Genomic DNA, 16,862 nt, shown 5'->3' with positions numbered 1-16,862 from the left:
TGTTAATATTTTTTTTCTGTAATAATTACCGGTATATATATATATATATATATATATATATATATATATATATATATATATATATATATATACATACACAGTCGTGGTCAAAAGTTTACATACACTTGTAAAGAACATAATGTCATGGCTGTCTTGAGTTTCCAATAATTTCTACAACTCTTATTTTTTTATGATAGAGTGATTGGAGCACATCCTTGTTGGTCACAAAAAAACATTCATGAAGTTTGGTTCTTTTATGAATTTATTATGGGTCCAAATCAGCTGAATCAAAAGTATACATACAGCAATGTTAATATTTGGTTGCATGTCCCTTGGCAAGTTTCACTGCAATAAGGCGCTTTTGGTAGACATCCACAAGCTTCTGGTTGAATTTTTGACCACTCCTCTTGACAAAATTGGTGCAGTTCAGCTAAATTTGTTGGTTTTCTGACATGGACTTGTTTCAACAGGACAATGACCCCAAACACACATCAAAAGTGGTAAAGGAATGGCTAAATCAGGCTAGAATGAAGGTTTTAGAATGGCCTTCCCAAAGTCCTGACTTAAATGTGTGGACAATGCTGAAGAAACAAGTCCATGTCAGAAAACCAACACATTTAGCTGAACTGCACCAATTTTGTCAAGAGGAGTGGTCAAAAATTTCAACCAGAAGCTTGTGGATGGCTACCAAAAGCGCCTTATTGCAGTGAAACTTGCCAAGGGACATGTAACCAAATATTAACATTGCTGTATGTATACTTTTGACCCAGCAGATTTGGTCACATTTTCAGTAGACCCATAATAAATTCATAAAAGAACCAAACTTCATGAATGTTTTTTGTGACCATCAAGTATGTGCTCTAATCACTCTATCTGTTCTTTACAAGTGTATGTCAACATTTGACCACAACTGTATATGTGTGTGTATATATATATATATATATATATATATATATATATATATATATATATATATATATATATATATATATATATATATATATATATATACATACATATACAGTATGTGTGTGTTATATACTAGATTAAAGTAAAAATATGAAGTGTTAATAATACTAAAAAAAATCATGTTTCATAAAATATCAAAGTAATGTTTTTTTTGGATACATTTAACATGACTGGGGGCGTGCCTTAAAGGCACAGCCTTTAACGTCCTCTACGAGCTGTCGTCACGTCCGCTTTTCATCAATTCCAACAGCGTGCCGGCCCAATCATAAGATATGTGCGGCTTCTGTACGCACACACACGTGAATGCCAGACATACTTAATCAACAGCCATTATTGCAAATATAGACATATGTCATGCAAATGCCAATATACAGTTATTTTTGTATTTAAGTCGTGATAAAAATGTGTTATTTGATGCAAATAAAGTTATAATTTTATAACAATAAAATTGGAATATTTTTTTTATATTTTTAAACCAACCATTCAGGACTTTAAACTGCTCAGTTTGCAACACACTGATCTAATCTGATGTGCCCAAGCCAGATACCTGCCATCTTTTCTTGGATGCTAGTTCATTAATGTCGGGGCTCAGGCTTTGAGCTGAGGCAACCTTCATTATAGAACGAAGGTGTTCATCAGTCATTATATCTCGTAGTCCACCCGGACCACAGTCTTGGGGGGCGTGCCTTAAAGGCACTGCCTTTAACGTCCTCTACGAGCTGTCGTCACGTCCGCTTTTCATCAATTCCAACAGCGTGCCGGCCCAATCATAAGATATGTGCGGCTTCTGTACGCACACACACGTGAATGCCAGACATACTTAATCAACAGCCATACAAGTCACACTGAGGGTGGCCGTATAAACAACTTTAGCACTGTTACAAATATACGGCACACTGTGAATCCACACCAAACAAGAATGACAAACACATTTCGGGAGAACATCCGCACCGTAACACAACATAAACACAACAGAACAAATACCCAGAATCCTTTGCAGCACTAACTCTTCCGGGACGCTACAAAATACACCCCCGCTGCCACCAATATATGTATTTGTAATATATATATATAATTGTAATATGAGAACAATTTGTAATTAAGTCGTAATATTAGGGTGTTAAATACCTACATTAAAAAAGAGAACCGTTAAGATGTTTTCAAGTTAAAAGTTTGACTAAAAAAACTTTTGCTGTCATTGTTGCCTTTCAAATGTGACCTTATTCCACCTTTCGTACATCAGGGTATCAGCCTGTGGAATCACTGGTGAAGTAAAACAGCAGAGCAAAAAAAAAAAAAAAGTAGGTTACATGTACATAAAAAGTGTTGTACATTAACAAAAGTTTAAAATTTATGAGCTTACGGAGAATAAAAAAAAAAAAATGCTGATTGTCTAGTAGTCTATTACGTGAACCATCATGGGGTCAGTCCATGTGATGCAATATGTGCTGCTGCAGAGGTCCCCCGCTAACAGAGTAGTGTTAAAGACCATATCAGTGTCGCCGCTCATGGCCCTTCAAACTCCACAGTGGCCTCTAAAGTTACACACTTGCCACATACAAACATGCTCCAGGTGCACAAGAGGGACGCATGCATTTACACCCTACAGGAAAACACAATGATGATAAATAGCAATCACAAACTTCCTTTCCTCGGAGATATGAGATGAGCCAACAGCACCAGGGGAGAAAGTGCACATCACTCACACTGCTGTGATGCTGTTGTGTTAACTCATTGTGCACATGCTAAAGGTCACCAACATCTGCCGTGTTGATGTGCAAACACAACGACAAACAGGAAGTAAAGGAGTCCGCCAATCGCTTGTTTAAACAACTTTTAAAGCCTTTTTTTGTAAGTTATATGTCACCGTTTTGCTTTAGGACGAACAGGGATTTAATACTTTGCCAGTTCCAAATGGATGTATTAAAAATTAAGAATAATGAGGAACACATACTATACTAGAGATGTCCGATAATGGCTTTTTTGCCGATATCCGATATTCCGATATTGTCCAACTATTAATTACCGATTCCGATATCAACCGATACCGATATATACAGTCGTGGAATTAACACATTATTATGCCTAATTTTGTTGTGATGCCCCGCTGGATGCATTATTTTGTATTCTATTGTAATATTTTTCTATTTTGTTTCCATTTATTATTATTATTATTCGATCTCAATTCTGTACACTGCTGCTGGAATTTTCATTTTCCTGAGAGAACTCTCCTGAAGGAATCAATAAAGTACTATCTATCTATCTATCTACCTACCTACCTACCTACCTACCTACCCATCTATCTATCTATCTAAATATCCTATACAATATGTTTTTCTATCGGATCAATTAATATAATCATTAAAACGTATTACAATTATTATTAAATACAATTACTAATACAACTACTAATAGGGCCACATTGCAGTTATGGCTGCCTTCAGTGGACCGCTTGTAACAGCCACTATATGAATATTATTGTATCATGGCCTAGTGGTATTTTTACACAGTTATCCATGCATTTGATTATTAGATTTTATTTACACAAAAACTAATGGACAACTTGTTTGGAAATCATAAGTCAAAGAGGCAAGCAGATACAGTCGTGGTCAAAAGTTGACATACACTTGTAAAGAACATAATGTCATGGCTGTCTTGAGTTTCCAATAATTTCTACAACTCTTATTTTTTTGTGATAGAGTGATTGGAGCACATACTTGTTGGTCACAAAAAAACATTCATGAAGTTTGGTTCTTTTATGAATTTATTATGGGTCTACTGAAAATGTGACCAAATCTGCTGGGTCAAAAATATACGTACAGCAATGTTAATATTTGGTTACATGTCCCTTGGCAAGTTTCACTGCAATAAGGCGCTTTTGATAGCCATCCACAAGCTTCTGGTTGAATTTTTGACCACTCCTCTTGACAAAATTGGTGCAGTTCAGCTAAATGTGTTGGTTTTCTGACATGGACTTGTTTCTTCAGCATTGTCCACACGTTTAAGTCAGGACTTTGGGAAGGTCATTCTAAAACCTTAATTCTAGCCTGATTTAGCCATTCCTTTACCACTTTTGACCTGTGTTTGGGGTCATTGTCCTGTTGGAACACCCAACTGCGCACAGGACCTGATGATTTTTTGGTCATTATTTTTTAAATATTTATTACAATATTCAATACAGGGAAATTTGAATATTGTAGTCGTTATGCATGATTGTGCATTAGCTTGTAAAACAATGCACGTTTACATTAAAACCGTGTGACCCCTGATTGAATCTTTTGCTGAACTGTAGATTAGAGGCGTTTTTCTGCACTTTGACTCTGTCAATAAAATGTGCGTGCGTGTGTGTGCGTGCGTGCGTGTGTGTGTGTGTGTGTGTGACCTCGAATCCCCCTCAAACTGGAACGGCCCAGAACTGACAAAACACTACAGCGGCCCTTTGCTGAAGGTCAATAAACCATATCTTGTGTGTGTGTGTGTGTGTGTGTGTGTGTGTGTGTGTGTGTGTGTGCGTGTGTGTGTGTGTGTATAAATAAGAACAGATATGTGTTAAAAGATAACTAATAAATGTAATGATCAACAGTCGTCGTGTTAAATAATGCAGAAGGATGCAAGTTTTATGGCCATTGTTGGCCAGCTTTTTAGGTCACTGAGAAGCTGCAGACCAGAGTGTTGTATTTTGAACAGTGAGTTAGTAAGTTCTACAGAGGGTCTTTACGTCCTGAGAACTAACGTTTTCTGCAGTGAACATTTGTTTTTTTGTCTATTTCTATTTCTATTACTGTATTTTTCGGAGTATAAATCGCTCCGGATTATAAGTCGCACCGGCCGAAAATGCATAATAAAGAAGGAAAAAAACATATATAAGTCGCACTGGAGTATTTGATAAAACCCAACACCAAGAATAGACATTTGAAAGGCAATTTAAAAAAAATAAAGAATAAGGCTGAATAAGTGTACGTTATATGAGGCATAAATAACCAACTGAGAACGTGCCTGGTATGTTAACGTAACATATTATGGTAAATAAATAAATAAATGATAAATGGGTTATACTTGTATAGCGCTTTTCTACCTTCAAGGTACTCAAAGCGTTTTGACAGTATTTCCACATTTACCCATTCACACACACATTCACACACTGATGGCGGGAGCTGCCATGCAAGGCGCTAACCAGCAGCCATCAGGAGCAAGGGGTGAAGTGTCTTGCCCAAGGACACAACGAACATGACTAGGATGGTAGAAGGCGGGGATTGAACCCCAGTAACCAGCAACCCTCCGATTGCTGGCACGGCCACGGTACCAATTTCGCCACGCCGTCCCTAAGAGTATACATATATATATATATATATATATATATATGTATATGTATATATATATATATATATATATATATATATATATATATATATATATATATATATATATATATATATATATATATATATATATATATATATACATATATATATATATATATCTATATATATATATATATATATATATATATATATATATATATATATATATATATATATATATATATATACATATACATATACATATATATACATATATATATATATATATATATATATATATATATATATATATATATATATACATACATACATATATATATATATATACATATAGGTGTAATTCACTGAAATTCAAGTATTTCTTTTATATATATATATATATATATATATATATATATATATATATATAAATATATACGTATATATATATATACATATAGACAGACAACATTCACACTCACATTCACACACTAGGGCCAATTTAGTGTTACCAATCAACCGATCCCCAGGTGCATGTTTTTGGAGGTGGGAGGAAGCCGGAGTACCCGGCGGGAACCCACGCAGTCACGGGGAGAACATGCAAACTCCACACAGAAAGATCCCGAGCCCGGGATTGAACTCAGGACTACTCAGGACCTTCGTATTGTGAGGCACATGTACTAACCCCTGTTTCACCGTGCTGCCCCGAATTACAAAATATTGATTATTTTTCATTCTGCAGGAGAAAAAACTCAAACTAAATTTAGAGTTTATCATTAAAAATCTGCATTATTGGCGCAATGCTCGTTAACTGACGGAGTGGGACAGGCAGTAGAAAATGGATGCATGGATGGAGATTGCAACTGTCACTATTGATGTATCTATTTTTATTCCACAGTGTAAAAAAAGTAGAAAATAATGAAACATTCCAACTAAAGAGTTTGGCGTTTGCCTTTGCTGAATGTGCAGGAAAACATGGCGCCCCTGGAAAAGGTTAGCTACACTTTATTGTAGACATTTAGCAGCCACAACTTTAGGTACACCTTTGCTTAGCTAACTCTAATGCAAGAGTCCGATCAGAAATTGCTCAGTTTTGATGAAAATATATTTTGATAATTTGCTTATTGTTAAATGACTACGTATTGAAACAGCGCTTGCATTGGATTTCACTATAAATAGATAGTGTAGACGTACCTAAAGGAAGGACTGAGTGTTTACTGTTGACATCTTACAGTGTCAATGAGTAATGTGCTGTGTTGCAAAGCTCTCGGAGAGTAAAAGCGCCTTTTATCTTTGCCACCTTTGGACCAGCACTGCGGCTTCTTTTTCTGCCATAAAAAGTACTCATAAACATGACAAGAGCGTGTTTAAGCTGTCATGTGGAAATTTGTCTGCCAAAGCCGATTTTCATGGATTGGGATTAGGATGAGGTCATCAAAAATCGTACATGTTGTTTAAAGGGAATCAGTCATTGAGCGGCTTAAATCAAAGCAATGTGGAGGCTGTGGAGGAGTCTAGGACAACTAAAGTCGTGGTCACCCATTCTGAGGCCGCTAAGAGCTAACGAAATGTGCACTCCAACGTGAACAAAGAACTATATCAAGCTATCCATGATACTACCCTAACGCACCAGCTGCACAGGGAGATCCAACGTCATGCAGAGCTTCACCTTCTAAGACCTATGTATCAAAATCAATGAATGATCTATGGCCCCCGGCATGATATTTGATTAGTCTTAGAACCGGCCCACAGGCCACAGCCGCCCGCTGCTGTTTTGCACGCACTTCCAACAGGTGTAAAAATAAGTGAATCTCTATCCTCCTTCAAAACTGCACTAAAACACCTCCAGGCAACTTCAGCCCTTGACTAACACCCTCCCCCCTTCCACATCCCACCTCCCCGGATTGTAAATAACCAAATGTAAATAATCAAATGTATTTCTAATGTATATACTTGTTCTTATGCTTTCTGAACTCACTATGTTCTCTGCTCGCTGTACATATCCTACCAAGTCAGACCTACACTGTTTCAATACCCAATTGTTGATGACTGAAGTATGCTGTTATCAACCAAACCCTCCTCATCCTACCCCCCGGATTGTAAATAATGTAAATAATTCAATGTATATACTCTGATGATTAACTTGTGTGATGACTGTATTATGCTGATAGTATATATTTGTACCATGAATTGATTTACGTGGACCCCGACTTAAACAAGTTGAAGAACTTATTCGGGTGTTACCATTTAGTGGTCAATTGTACGGAATATGTACTGAACTGTGCAATCTACTAATAAAAGTTTCAATCAATCAATCAAAACCAATACTCCATCAGTGTTGGCGCTAGGAATTTTCTAAATCATCGGCGGTCACTCGAACGAGTATGACGATCCTCCTGGTAGGGGTGTATCCCTTTATGGAGGATGCCTGCTCGTGACTTAGTTTAACGTGGGGAGACTGGTGCACAGACAGTCACCACACGATCCTTGACAGAATTGGGTCAGGGTCCAGTGGCATGGAGTCCAAGATGACTGGGGACCCTTTTCCGCTGCAGCCGTTGTGGTAGTTCTTAAATCTACAGTCTTCCACCTGCTCCACCGTTGAGGTCTTCACCGTATCCCTAGTTCGGGGGCAGTCAGGTACTAGGCCTTTGCCAAGGGCCACCTGGGGTAACAGTAGTAAAGGGGTTAACCTCTTAGTGCCCCAAGACCCCATAGAGGAGCCTCCACTGCCGGATGCACTTTAACGTCATGCCCAGCACACCAATTTTCAAAATGGGGTCCCAGGGACTCCATCAAGTCATAAAAATGGGGTCCCACAGTAAATTTTTGGGGTCCCACTTTTTTATAACCGTTTTGAAAACAAATGATAAATGTATGCATTATCCTGTTATGTCTCACATTCTATATTGTGTTTTGGAAAAAGGTTGTCATAAATGTTACTTAATTCATTTAAAAAAAATAATACAAAAGAAAACCAATTTTTATGCATATGTAAATGTATTCAGTTATAAACATTCATTCACTTTCTTCTTTCCTTCATGGATCTAAACTTTACCGCTGCGGGTATTTTTTTCTATATTTTTATTGTAATATTTTCAGAATGTGTTTGTTCTATTTTTGGCCAAAGTAAGACAAAGAAAACAATCTTCAACAACAATCTGTGGCTTCGGTCGCCATTGTTCACTACTAACACAGGAAGCTCAACGTGTGAGAGTTGTGGTGCTCACTCTCAGCTAACGTTTGGGCAGAGAATCCAGACAAAGAGTTATAAAAAGGTCAAGACGGCGTTAAAGGGGCCCGGTGTAATGATTATGCAGGAAAATAATCTAGGATTTAGGTGTAGGACAGCAGCACTGCTGTAGTGTTTGTGTTTATGATACACCTACAGCCATAGACATCATATATAGACCATGTAACAATTAGATTTGTGGCTGCTATTTTACCCTAGACATCGCTCAGTCAAATGAGTCAAACTTCCCTGTGTTCTGTTGCATCGTTCTTTTTTTTCGTCTGTGCCTACCTGCAACTGCAACGGGCAAGTTAATTTCCAAAGTGTCACCCTAAAGTAAACTTACAGGGGAAAAAAACTTACAAACTGGCTGTAAGGTCTGAGTTCAAAGCTCCAGAGTTTAAGGAAGCAGATAGGACTTCTATCACGCAAAAGTTATTTGAGTGTGTACTGTCGTAACGTTTGATAGGCTTCTTCCAGCTCACATTAGGTGATTACACACTGCCATTAAGGAGATGTGTGAGGTCCATTAAACATACTGACTAGCCTGACAGCACATCCCCTGTGAAGGTTACCATCCTACCCCATAACAGGGTGGCGGTCACCAGGTTCCCGCTGGTCTTCAGCACCTCCACGGCCCACAGGGCTTCTTCAACGTGTTCAAAGTCTTGCAGTGATTGAAGGCTCAACACTTTTCATGTATTCATATCAACATTATATCATTTTAGGGCTGTCAAAATGAACAGGTTAACTCATGTGATTAATCACCAAAAAATATTGCATTAATAATGAACACACTTAGATTTATCATGCAATTTATTTTGACCGTACAATCTCTTTTACCTTAACTGCTACACTGTCAGTGGTCAGATCATTACATACGTCAGTAAAGTACTCTACCAACCATCGCCTAAGGACATCATCCTGCAACCACCAGCAATAAAGATAGAAGAAGTGGCTCTTGAAAATGTAGAAAGCTTCACATACCTTGGTAGTATAATGTCTTCAAATGCTAACATTGATGCAGAAGTCAATCACAGAATCAGGCAAGCTGCTGCAGCCTTTGGAAAGCTTAAGACTCGAGTGTTCCAAAATCATGACATCAGGCTAGATACAAAAATCAAAGTGTTCAGAGCAATTGTTATAACAACTTTGCTATATGGTTCAGAGGCATGGACAGCATATCACAGCACTTGAAAGGTTTCAACAGCGATGTCTACGCCAGATGATGAATATTACGTGGCAAGATATGAGAACAAACATCAGTGTACTTGAACAGGCCATGCTCCCCAGTGTAGAGAGTACAATTGTTAAATACCAACTACGATGGACAGGGCATGTCGTACAGATGAATGACGACAGACTGCCAAAACAGATGTTGTATTGTCAGCTAAATGAAGGGAAAATAAATGTTGGTGGGCAGAGAAAACGCTACAAGGATTGCTTAAAGAAGACTTTGAAACAATGTGAAATAGATACTACATACTGGGAAGACCTAGCAAAAGACAGAATAATATGGAGAACTGCAGTCAGTGAAGGAGTGACAAAGTATGAGGAGAAAAGAACATCTATGATACTTGAAAAAAGGAGGAGGAGACTGGAAAGAAGAGTCATGCTAAAATGTATATTACCACCTGGTCTGATCTGTCCCATATGTGGCAGAAACTTCAAAGCTCGTATTGGCTTGTACAGTCACTACAGAGCACATCATTCTTAGGGACGATGGACCCCTATCTTCTAACAGAAGAGGAGCCAGCAAGCAAGCAAGCAGCAAGCATACATCAGTCCAACAATGAACGAGGAGACGCAAACTGGTGTGCTCCCTGGCTAATTTTACTCCAAATATGGAGCATGGAGTCTAATAGACTAAGTTTAATCATTAGAGCCACATATGATGTCCTGCCCTCTCCAACCGAGAGAAACGGCAGACCAAGCCATCACCTCCAGACTCAGGCCCACTGAACGCAGCCCGGAATTGGGAAATGCGGGTAGACCTCAGCCAGAGGTTTACCTTCCCACCCGAAATTGCGGCAACCAAACTGCGTCCAGACCTGGTCCTCTGGTCCATGTCCTGCCTTCGTGTCTTCATCGTTGAGCTAACGGTCCCATGGGAGGATTCCATTGATGAAGCATTGGAACGGAAGAGGCTGCGATATGCCAATTTAGCAGCTGAAGCAGAGGCACGGGGCTGGAACGTGAAGGTGTGGCCAGTGGAGGTGTAGCCATTTCCAACACAAGGCTCCTGAAGGACGTAGGGATAAGAGGACAGGCCCAATGGAAGGCAATCAAAGAACTTGCCACCGCAGCAGAACGGAGCGGTCACTGGCTGTGGCTGAAACGCAGAGATGCAGCATGGGCTGCCAAATAACCACGTGGTGCCACCATGCGACACACACCCAGGTCTGATCAGCCTGTGGTGGGCCAACCTCGGCAGAGGGTGTCTTGTGATAAATGGCCGAAACACTTAAAGACGTCAGGGAACACAACAGACGATGAGTCGTACTGGTGGCACCACGCGATTATTGCCAAATTCCGCCCCACCCAAGAGGACATCTCCAACCCCGTTCAACTGTTGTGCTGAATATTTAGGGATCTTTAACAACTAGTCCTAATAAGAATCCAAAGTACTTCCTGAAAGAACTTTAGATAAAACTGTTAGCAAATATTGGGCAAATAAATGACATGCAGTCCAGTAAATTGTTTAAAAATGTTCCTGGATGACATTCTGACAATAAAATTGCATTTGAGTATAAATGTTGAGTTAAACCTAATTTAAATTATGCAAGCAAGTAATCACCTGTGATTAATCATGATTAATCCTAATTCCAAAATGTCATTAATCTGACTAAATGTATCATTTAAAAACCCTAATGCATTCATAATCTATTGATTACTGTTTGCAAAGAAATACATATGGTTTGTTGGAGAGACTTTTTCCAGCGGGCACTGTTTTACCAATCCAAGGTGACATTTGACTCCATTTCATCATCAATTGTAGCCTGGCAGTCACATGACCGCATTCAAACTACACATTGTAAAAAGTGACATGAAGAGGCAGCACAACTCTTCAATGTTCACCTTACAAACTACACAAAAGAACTGCTATTTCTACATCATACAATGTCATCTGTGTCAGTAGAAATCTTCACATTCAGACTACAATACAAACCCCGTTTCCATATGAGTTGGGAAATTGTGTTAGATGTAAATATAAACGGAATACAATGATTTGCAAATCATTTTCAACCCATATTCAATTGAATGCACTACAAAGACAAGATATTTGATGTTCAAACTCATAAACTTTATTCATTTTTTGCAAATAATAATTAACTTAGAATTTCATGGCTGCAACACGTGACAAAGTAGTTGGGAAAGGGCATGTTCACCAATGTGTTACATGGCCTTTCCTTTTAACAACACTCAGTAAACGTTTGGGAACTGAGGAGACACATTTTTTAAGCTTCTCAGGTGGAATTCTTTCCCATTCTTGCTTGATGTACAGCTTAAGTTGTTCAACAGTCCGGGGGTCTCCGTTGTAGTATTTTAGGCTTAATAATGCGCCACACATTTTCAATGGGAGACAGGTCTGGACTACAGGCAGGCCAGTCTAGTACCCGCACTCTTTTACTATGAAGCCACGTTGATGCAACACGTGGCTTGGCATTGTCTTGCTGAAATAAGCAGGGGCGTCCATGGTAACGTTGCTTGGATGGCAACATATGTTGCTCCAAAACCTGTATGTACCTTTCAGCATTAATGGCGCCTTCACAGATGTGTAAGTTACCCATGTCTTGAGCATTAATACACCCCCATACCATCCCAGATGCTGGCTTTTCAACTTTGCGCCTATAACAATCCGGATGTTTTTTTTCCTCTTTGGTCCGGAGGACACGATGTCCACAGTTTCCAAAAACAATTTGAAATGTGCACTCGTCAGACCACAGAACACTTTTCCACCTTGTATCAGTCCATCTTAGATGAGCTCAGGCCCAGCGAAGCCGACAGCGTTTCTGGGTGTTGTTGATAAACGGTTTTCGCCTTGTATAGGAGAGTTTTAACTTGCACTTACAGATGTAGCGACCAACTGTAGTTACTGACAGTGGGTTTCTGAAGTGTTCCTGAGCCCATGTGGTGATATCCTTTACACACTGATGTCGCCTGTTGATGCAGTACAGCCTGAGGGATCGAAGGTCACAGGCTTAGCTGCTTACGTGCAGTGATTTCTCCAGATTCTCTGAACCCTTTGATGATATTACGGACCGTACATGGTGAAATCCCTAAATTCCTTGCAATAGCTGGTTGAGAAAGGTTTTTCTTAAACTGTTCAACAATTTGCTCACGCATTTGTTGACAAAGTGGTGACCCTCGCCCCATCCTTGTTTGTGAATGACTGAGCATTTCATGGAATCTACTTTTATATCCAATCATGGCACCCACCTGTTCCCAATTTGCCTGTTCACCTGTGGGATGTTCCAAATAAGTGTTTGATGAGCATTCCTCAACTTTATCAGTATTTATTGCCACCTTTCCCAACTTCTTTGTCACGTGTTGCTGGCATCATATTCTAAAGTTAACGATTATTTGGGAAAAAAAAAAAAAGTATCAGTTTGAACATCAAATATGTTGTCTTTGTAGCATATTCAACTGAATAAGGGTTGAAAATGATTTGCAAATCATTGTATTCCGTTTATATTTACATCTAACACAATTTCCCAACTCATATGGAAACAGGGTTTGTACTTCCACTTCCATCTATCCATTCATTTTCTACCGCTTTTCCCTTCCAATTACAGAAAACATGTTGCAGTAAATTGTATACGTTGTTTTATGTTTTAGTTGAACAGATGCTAACATTAGCCCTGTTATAACGTCATATGTGACTGTCAAATTTGGATCTTTCGTAGTACCGACTCTGGTGGGGCTCCTGTGTCTCTCACACATGCAGGAACGCGACAAACACACACGCATAGGTAGGTACACAAACACACACGCAAACTCACACACCAATTACGGTTGTAGTGCAAGTACCATTAAAAAATAGTTATTAAATAAACCAGACGTTACCAGTTACTCAGTACTTAAACACAATTTACTTTTACTTGAGTCAAATTACTCTAAAGCAGGGGTGTCAAACTCATTTTAGATCGGGGGCCAAATGGAGAAAAATCTACTCCCAAGTGGGCCGGACTGGTAAAATCACGTCACGATAACTTAAAAATAAAGACAACTTCAGATTGTTTTCTTTCTTTAAAAATAGAACAAGCACATTCTGAAATTGTACAATCATAATGTTGTTGTTTTTTGTTTTTTTACAATTACCTGTTGTGGTTAATAGTATACATACTTTATTTGTCGTTATTTATATTTTCTGAATAAATTATGTGATCATGTTCATCAGTCAAATTTTCAATCCATAAAGATAAAAAAATTATATCAAAATCACATTCCAGGATGTTATTTATGTAGTTTGATCATTTTCCTCGACTGGTGCACTAACATCATGTGGTTTATTTTTTTAATATATGTAGCATAGTCTACAAAGATACAAAGAAATGCTATTGCGACATCCAGTGAACACATTTACAACAGCAGTTTCTTTCATTCAAAATTTCCACCTTAGTTTTTATACTTAGCAAACTCATCCCTCGGGCCGTACGTTTGACACCCCTGCTCTAAAGTACCTGTTGGGTTTCCCAGTAAAAACATTTCTAATTGTTTCCTTTGCAAGAGGAGTCTGTGGCTGACGCATGTTCCAATAAAGTTCCAAGTTCGGCAGTTTCAGTGTTTTACATGTATTTGAAATAAAAGACAAAATACACCCAATTTCTTGTTTTCTTTGATAAGCAATCCTGCGTACACTAGTCCAGATTTCACGTCAAACCAACACAAAAACACGCAACAACACCGTCCACTTATAGTGCACGTAGTACACGGTCAGAAAAACCGTGGAACTCACTTAATTGTGGCAAACATTTATCCACACCTGGCCCTGCTGCAGCAATCAGCCCACACACTCTTAAAGGGGAACTGCACTTTTTTTCTTCGAAAGTTTGCCTATCATTCACAATCATTATGAAAGACATGACGACAAATGTTTTTTTTTTTATGCATTCGAAATATTAAAAAAACGTAAATAAAAGTCCGCTTACAGCAGAGCCAATGGGAGCGCCACTATTCCGCCCATGGAATGCGATACGTAACCATTCAAAAAGCGCCAACAATACTCAGTTTACATTTCTTGATTTGAATATTAACCAAGTATTAGTAATATTGTTATCACATTGTAGAAACGTGTGAGCCATATTGATATGTTTAATAATGGTCTTGAAAACAGAGACATAACCAAAAAGATTTGGATCAGTGTTGTCCCGATACCAATATTTTGGTACCGGCACCAAAATTATTTCAATATTTTTCGGTACTTTTCTAAATAAAGGGGACCACAAAAAATTGTGGTCCCCTTAGAACGCACACAGAACAGATAGTTAGAACACACCGGAGGGTGTGTTCTAACTATCGTGGGATCACACTCCTCAGCCTTCCCGGTAAGGTCTATTCAGGTGTACTGGAGAGGAGGCTACGCTGGATAGTTGAACCTCGGATTCAGGAAGAACAGTGTGGTTTTCGTCCTGGTCGTGGAACTGTGGACCAGCTCTATACTCTCGGCAGGGTCCTTGAGGGTGCATGGGAGTTTGCCCAACCAGTCTACATGTGCTTTGTGGACTTGGAGAAGGCATTCGACCGTGTCCCTCGGGAAGTCCTGTGGGGAGTGCTCAGAGAGTATGGGGTATCGGACTGTCTGATTGTGGCGGTCCGCTCCCTGTATGATCAGTGTCAGAGCTTGGTCCGCATTGCCGGCAGTAAGTCGGATACGTTTCCAGTGAGGGTTGGACTCCGCCAAGGCTGCCCTTTGTCACCGATTCTGTTCATAACTTTTATGGACAGAATTTCTAGGCGCAGTCAAGGCGTTGAGGGGATCCGGTTTGGTGGCTGCAGGATTAGGTCTCTGCTTTTTGCAGATGATGTGGTACTGATGGCTTTATCTGGCCAGGATCTTCAGCTCTCGCTGGATCGGTTCGTAGCTGAGTGTGAAGCGACTGGGATGAGAATCAGCACCTCCAAGTCCGAGTCCATGGTTCTCGCCCGGAAAAAGGTGGAGTGCCATCTCCGGGTTGCGGAGAAGACCCTGCCCCAAGTGGAGGAGTTCAAGTACCTCGGAGTCTTGTTCACGAGTGGGGGAAGAGTGGATCGTGAGATCGACAGGCGGATCGGTGCGGCGTCTTCAGTAATGCGGACGCTGTATCGATCCGTTGTGGTGAAGAAGGAGCTGAGCCGGAAGGCAAAGCTCTCAATTTACCGGTCGATCTACGTTCCCATTCTCACCTACGGTCATGAGCTTTGGGTTATGACCGAAAGGACAAGATCACGGGTACAAGCGGCCGAAATGAGTTTCCTCCGCCGGGTGGCAGGGCTCTCCCTTAGAGATAGGGTGAGAAGCTCTGCCATCCGGGAGGAGCTCAAAGTAAAGCCGCTGCTCCTCCACATCGAGAGGAGCCAGATGAGGTGGTTCGGGCATCTGGTCAGGATGCCACTCGAACGCCTCCCTAGGGAGGTGTTTAGGGCACGTCCGACCGGTAGGAGGCCACGGGGCAGACCCAGGACACGTTGGGAAGACTATGTCTCCCGGCTGGCCTGGGAACACCTCGGGATCCCCCGGGAAGAGCTGGACGAAGTGGTTGGGGAGAGGGAAGTCTGGGCTTTCCTGCTTAGGTTGCTGTCCCCGCGACCCGACCTCGGATAAGCAGAAGAAGATGGATGGATGGATGGACACAAAAAATTGCATTATTGGCTTTAATTTAACAAAACAATCGTACAGTACATTAAACATATTTCTTATTGCAAGTTTGTCCTTAAATAAAATAGTGAACATACAAGACAACATGTCTTTTATTAGTAAGTAACCAAACAAAGGCTCCTAATTTAGTCTGCTGACATATGCAGTAACATATTGTGTCATTTTCCATTCTATTATTTTGTCAAAATTATTAAGGACAAGTGGTAGAAAATGAATTATTAATCTACTTATTCGTTTACTGTTAATATCTGCTTTCTTTCTCTTTTAACATGTTCTATCTACACTTCTGTTAAAATGTCGTAATCATTTATTCTTCTGTTGTTATTATGTGGGTATCAATCCGATACCAAGTAGTTACAGGATCATATATTGGTCATATTCAAAGTCCTCATGTGTCCAGGGACATATTTCCTGGGTTTATAAACAAAATATAGATAAAAAAAATAAAAAAATAAAATGCTATGATGCCAAAAAATGTTTGGTGGCGGACCGTATGTGACAG

At 39.6% G+C, this 16,862-nt stretch overlaps 1 protein-coding gene across 2 annotated transcripts in view; it reads right to left on the bottom strand.

Annotated features, from left to right (window-relative positions):
• LOC133575850 (LHFPL tetraspan subfamily member 2a protein-like) overlaps positions 1 to 16,862 on the bottom strand; it is an 87,542-nt gene that overhangs the window by 56,106 nt on the left and 14,574 nt on the right. The gene's annotated exons all lie outside the window — the stretch shown is intronic.

The sequence above is a fragment of the Nerophis lumbriciformis genome, linkage group LG33, assembly GCF_033978685.3.
Source record: "Nerophis lumbriciformis linkage group LG33, RoL_Nlum_v2.1, whole genome shotgun sequence".
NCBI lineage: Eukaryota > Metazoa > Chordata > Actinopteri > Syngnathiformes > Syngnathidae > Nerophis > Nerophis lumbriciformis.
Note: the sequence above shows the minus strand (reverse complement) of the source record. Positions and strands in the feature narration are given on the sequence as shown.